This window comes from Taudactylus pleione, unplaced genomic scaffold (genome assembly GCF_031769625.1).
Source record: "Taudactylus pleione unplaced genomic scaffold, aTauple2 ptg000393l, whole genome shotgun sequence".
NCBI classification, from domain to species: Eukaryota; Metazoa; Chordata; class Amphibia; order Anura; family Myobatrachidae; genus Taudactylus; species Taudactylus pleione.
In genome coordinates, this window is record NW_028284794.1 from 7,262,618 (window position 1) to 7,268,660 (window position 6,043).

Below are 6,043 nucleotides of genomic sequence, written 5' to 3' on the forward strand. Positions count from 1 at the left end.
GAACATTAAAACACAGCGCCAAGGCAACTGGGCAAATTACAGCATCTGAGTGTACCTAGATAGAAATCCAATGACCCCTGCCAAGTTGGTCTGTCTTGGACCTATGAATTTTACACAATATCAATTCCATCTTAACTACCACGTGTTTTAACAATAAACCCGATGTCGCTGAACTCTTACTAGATGCCACAAGCTTGCCGATTCTAAACGCCCCAAAATATGCCAATGAAAAAGCTAAACTAAAAAGGGCCGATTCGTATTCACCTAATGCAACCCTCGATACTGCCACAATCAGATCTTTAAGCAAAGCCGGGTCAATTGGTCTACGCGTGTCGCCTATTTTGTAGGATCTGCTATGCCATGTAGTTTAGAAAAGTAAGCGATACCAGACAGTGCCGCAGACATAGTTGCCTTAGAACGACCCCCTTCATGCCAGTTCCAAACAAACTCTTCCATACGGTCGTCAACTGTCTTACCTCCCTCACGTGTGAAAGCCAAGAAACCCTGCCAATCATCCCAAGCTGCCGTGTAGGTCTTTAAAGTGCTAGGGGCCAGAGACTTCATTGCGAGGACTTTGATGCCGGCACGACAATCTGCCATATATGGGAGGGGCAGTTTAAACCATGAAGAGAAGCGTAAGGAGCGAGAGAACGAAACTTGTCCCACTGTAAATGAGATAAGGAATCTGCTATCTAATTAGAAACACCCAGAACATGCTGCGCCCTAAACTTAATGTTCCTCCGTAAGCAAAGAAGCGTCAAGTGCCTCAACAACCTCAAAGCCAATGGAGATTCTGCCCTCTGATTATTTACTGCCTGAACAACGCCCAAATTATCGCACCAAAAAAGGATCCGCCTATTATAAAGCCTGTGAGCCCATAGCTCAACTGCCACCACAATGGGGAAAAGTTCCAGAAGCAGTATGTTCTTAGTAAGGCCCAAAACCCCCCAAACTTCTGGCCAAGGCTCTGCGCACCAATCCCCTTCAAAAAAGGCGCAGAAACCGATGGAACCAGATGCGTCAGTAAATAGTTGAAGCTCTGAATTATCTACTGGGGCCTGGAGCCATATCCGAACACCATTAAACTCACGCAGGAAAAGCAACCAAACTTGAAAGTCTTCACTCAGATCTTGGGATATTCGAACGAGGTGATGGGGCCTCTTGACACCCGCCGTGGCTCTTTTGAGCCGCCTACAAAAGACCCGACCCATAGGAATGACTCTACGGGTGAAGTTCAGGAGGCCTAGCAACGACTGCAACTGCTTTAGTGAGACTTTCTTTGACAAAACAAATGCTTCAAGCAACTCCCCCAAACGTCGCACTTTTTCAATTGGCAAACGGCATAACCCTAGCACGATATCTATTTCTATACCCAAATACGTCAAGCGTGTAACCAGACCTTCCGTCTTGTCCCCGACAACAGGAACGCCTAGCACTGTAAACAAGGCCTGCAAGGAAAAGAGCAAATCCTCACAAACCTGGGTATCCGCTGGCCCCACCAACAGAAAATCATCTAGGTAGTGGGTAACCCCCGCTTGCCCTGTACCCGCCTGTAAGCAACATTGCAAACAGGAGCTAAAACATTCAAAAAAGGAACATGAGATGGAACATCCCATCGGCAATCATCTATCAACATAATAGAGCCCCGCAACTCTAAAACCCATGTACTTAAAAGATTCGGGGTGAGGGGGCAACAGCCAAAAAGCAGACTCGATATCCACCTTGGCTAATAAAGCCCTTCTACCAAAACTCTGTACTATATCTAGAGCCTGCTCAAATGATTGATAAACGACCCGGCAATCTGATGGATCTAGCGCGTCATTGACCGACCCTCCCTCAGGGTAAGAAAGATGCTGTATCAACCTAAACTTACCTGGTTCCTTTTTTCGTACAACCCCTAAAGTGATACGCACAAACCTTCCAAAGGTGGGGATGTAAAAGGGCCGCCCATGTGCCCCAACCCGATTTCCGCTTCAATCTTAGCTCGAACAACTTCCGGGTGTAGGCACGCCGACTTGAGATTACTTTTAGACAACCGAGACCTCCCGTGTCACTGGTAATCGAAAACCTTCATTAAACCCATGTAACAAAAAGGCTGCTTCCTCCCTGAGAGGATAACGAGCCAACCAACTCTTCAACGCCCCTAGGTCCACTGGCGAAGGTGCTTTACCAAACACCGCCCTGCGACTCATCGGGCTGATCACCTCGATTCATCCTTGCACTGCCGGTACACCCACACTCTTTAGCCGGGTGCCCGCTCCCGCAGAGCATGCATATGTGTCTATACCGACAGCCCGACCCTCTATTACACTGCGCGTTATTATATGCGTAGCATTTTCTTTTGCTGGCTCCGGCACTGCCTGGGCGGGCTGGAAAGGGCTGTTTACGCACTACCAAGGAATCCAAAGAAGCGTGAGGCAGCTGGCTGACATCCAGCCACACCTCTACGTCCTTGAAGCCAAACTGAAAAATCGCCTGCCCTTCCAGCTTTTTCCAGAATGTCTCATCATATTTCCGCCAAGCTGGACCTTTGCCTGATGAGTGCATGCCGTGCACCATATGCATATACTTGAGGACATTCATGAACTCAGCCGGGCGTGACTCAAGGTAAGAAGCTGCGAAAACGAACATCCCTGCTTCCTAATTCTGGAATGAACGGAAGATTTCTTCCGCGACCGCACCAGCTGATTTTGCCCGATCTAAAGCCTTTTTGCGTCAGCCGTAATTGAAAACATGTCCACGAATTTCCCCTTCCTGATCTTTTTCCTAACTTTAGACCGCAAACCCGTAAGAATGGCCGTGTTCGCGCAATGCCCCATATCCCCCGTAGCATCTGGGACCTTAGCTGCCGACACTGTGCTGGTCTTTTTGGGACTCCCCTGTTTCCCTTTAATCTTGTGTGCTAAGAATCGCATAAGCTTACACGGCCTCTCTGATGAACTTGCAGAATCGCTAGAATCAGTGGAAGATGAGTGTGTGCTGGGCAATGTGGAAACAGCATGCTCACCAGAAACTGCCGTCGAAGGACCAGCCACTTCTTCCCGAGTGTTCGCCAACAGTCCCTCGCTGCATGGTGCACCCACCACGACTTGACTCGCTGATGCCACCTCACCGTCCGTCCACTGGATCTCAACAACCCGATTGGTATGCTCAGAAACTCGACCTGGGAACTTGACACAATTACAGGTGACTCAGGCTGCACATCAACTCCCTCCGTGGAAAGAGGGGCATGGGAGAAGTGGGTGGCAGGGGTGCATGGACAGCTGCAGGTGGCTGGGGGGCAGGGGGGGCGGAGTGGGAAGGGGGGGATATGCATGGGCTGGGAATATGCCACTGAAGTGGCCGGAGGAAGGGCAAAGGGTGGTGGCAGGACTTGGTAATACGCCCGAACCCTTGCGAAAGGGGGGAGGGCCTGGGGGTTATCGCGGGGAGGGAGTACTGAAACATAGTGGGGGGCGGGACCTGGTGGAGCCAGATGAAAGCAGAAAAGTAAGGGGCTGCATTTGAAAAATGGGGTGGGCAATAGGGGCTGGGGGCAGTGAAATATGGGGACCAGCTGGGCTGCTGCACTGCTAAAGGGTTGAAAGGGGGGGGTTGCTGCATATTAACACCCCCCGAGGCAAAGGAGTATAACCGCCACCCTAGATGTGGGGGTGGTGATGGGCAATAATGAGCTGGGGGGGCACTTAGGTCCCCAGACCTAATAGACCCTGCATCTGATGCCACACTGCAGGGGGAACCCTGGTGGCTGAATAATAGTGGTGAGGGCTGAGGAGGAGGGGGTCCCCTTGCTCCTGGGGTAGAGGGGGCTGAAGGGGGGGATGCCGGGATGTACAGGGCCCTCTGTGCGGAATCCGGGGATAAAAAGGCTGTCGCGACCCTCTGGGTGGGGCAAACCGCCGATTCAGGGCGCGGCCATGTGTGATTTGTGGAATGCAGAGTTTTTGTAATATTTTCTGCTGTGCTGTTAAAGGGTTGAAAGGGGGGGGTTGCTGCATATTAACACCCCTCCCAGGTGAAGGGGTATAACCCCCACCCTAGATGCGGGGGAGCGACAGGCAATAATGAGCTGGGGGGGCACTTAGGTCCCCAGACCTAATGGACCCTGCATCTGATGCCATGCTGCAGGGGGAACCCTGGTGGCTGAATAATAGTGGTGAGGGCTGAGGAGGAGGGGGCCCCCTTACTCCTGGGGTGAGGGGGCTGAAAGGGGGGATGCTGGGATGTACAGGGCCCCCTGTGCAGAATCCGGGGCTAAAATGGCTGCCGCGACCCTGTGGGTGGGGCCAACCACCGATGCAGGGCGCGGGCTGAACGTGACTAGTGGGGGGAGAGGCACTGGGCTGGGAATATGCTGCTGAAGTGGCCGGAGGAAGGGCAAAGTGTGGTGGCAGGACTTGGTAATACGCCCGAACCCTTGCGAAAGGGGGGCGGGACTGTAGGTTATCAAGGGGAGGGAGTACTGAAACATAGTGGGGGGTGGGACCTGGTGGAGCCCGATGAGGCCAGAAAAGTAAGGGGCTGCATTTGAAAAATTGGGTGGGCAATAGGGGCTGGGGGCAGTGAAATATGGGGACCAGCTGGGCTGCTGCACTGCTAAAGGGTTGAAAGTGGGGGGTTGCTGCATATTAACACCCCCCCGAGGCAAAGGAGTATAACCCCCACCCTAGATGTGGGGGTGGTGATGGGCAATAATGAGTTGGGGGGGCACTTAGGGCCCCAGACCAAATGGACCCTGCATCTGATGCCACACTGCAGGGGGAACCCTGGTGGCTGAATAATAGTGGTGAGGGATGAGGAGGAGGGGGCCCCCTTGTTCCTGGGGTAGAGGGGGCTGGAGGGGGGGATGCCAGGATGTACAGGGCCCTCTGTGCGGAATCCGGGGATAAAATGGCCGTCGCGACCCTCTGGATGGGGCCAACCGCCGATGCAGGTTGCGGGCATGTGTGATTTGTGGAATGCAGAGTTTTTGTAATATTTTCTGCTGTGCTGTTAAAGGGTTGAAAGGGGGGGGTTGCTGCATATTAACACCCCTCCCAGGTGAAGGGGTATAACCCCCACCCTAGATGCGGGGGAGCGACAGGCAATAATGAGCTGGGGGGGCACTTAGGTCCCCAGACCTAATGGACCCTGCATCTGATGCCACGCTGCAGGGGGAACCCTGGTGGCTGAATAATAGTGGTGAGGGCTGAGGAGGAGGGGGACCCCTTACTCCTGGGGTAGAGGGGGCTGAAGGGGGGGATGCTGGGATGTACAGGGCCCCCTGTGCAGAATCCAAGGCTAAAATGGCAGCCGCGACCCTGTGGGTGGGGCCAACCACAGATGCAGGGCGCGGGCTGAACGTGACAAGTGGGGGGAGAGGTGCTGTGCTGGGAATATGCTGCTGAAGTGGCCAGAGGAAGGGCAAAGGGTGGTGGCAGGACTTGGTAATACGGCCCGAACCCTTGCGAAAGGGGGGCGGGCCTGGAGGTTATCGTGGGGAGGGAGTACTGAAACATAGTGGGGGGCGGGACCTGGTGGAGCCCGATGGGGGCAGAAAAGTAAGGGGCTGCATTTGAAAAATGGGGTGGGCAATAGGGGCTGGGGGCAGTGAAATATGGGACCAGCTGGGCTGCTGCCCTGCTAAAGGGTTGAAAGGGGGGGTTGCGGCATATTAACACCCCCGAGGCAAAGGAGTATAACCCCCGCCCCTAGATATGGGGGGGGGTGCTGGGCAATAATGAGCTGGGGGGGCACTTAGGTCCCCAGACCTAATAGACCCTGCATCTGATGCCACACTGCAGGGGGAACCCTGGTGGCTGAATAATAGTGGTGAGGGCTGAGGAGGAGGGGGCCCCCTCGATCCTGGGGTAGAGGGGGGTGAAGGGGGGATGCCGGGATGTACAGGGCCCCCTGTGTGAAATCCGGGGCTAAGATGGCTGCCGAGACCCTGTGGGTGGGGCCAACCGCCGATGCAGGGCACGGGCATGTGTGATTTGTGGAATGCAGAGTTTTTGCAATATTTTCTGCTGCTTGCTAAAGGGTTGAAAGGGAGGGGGTTACT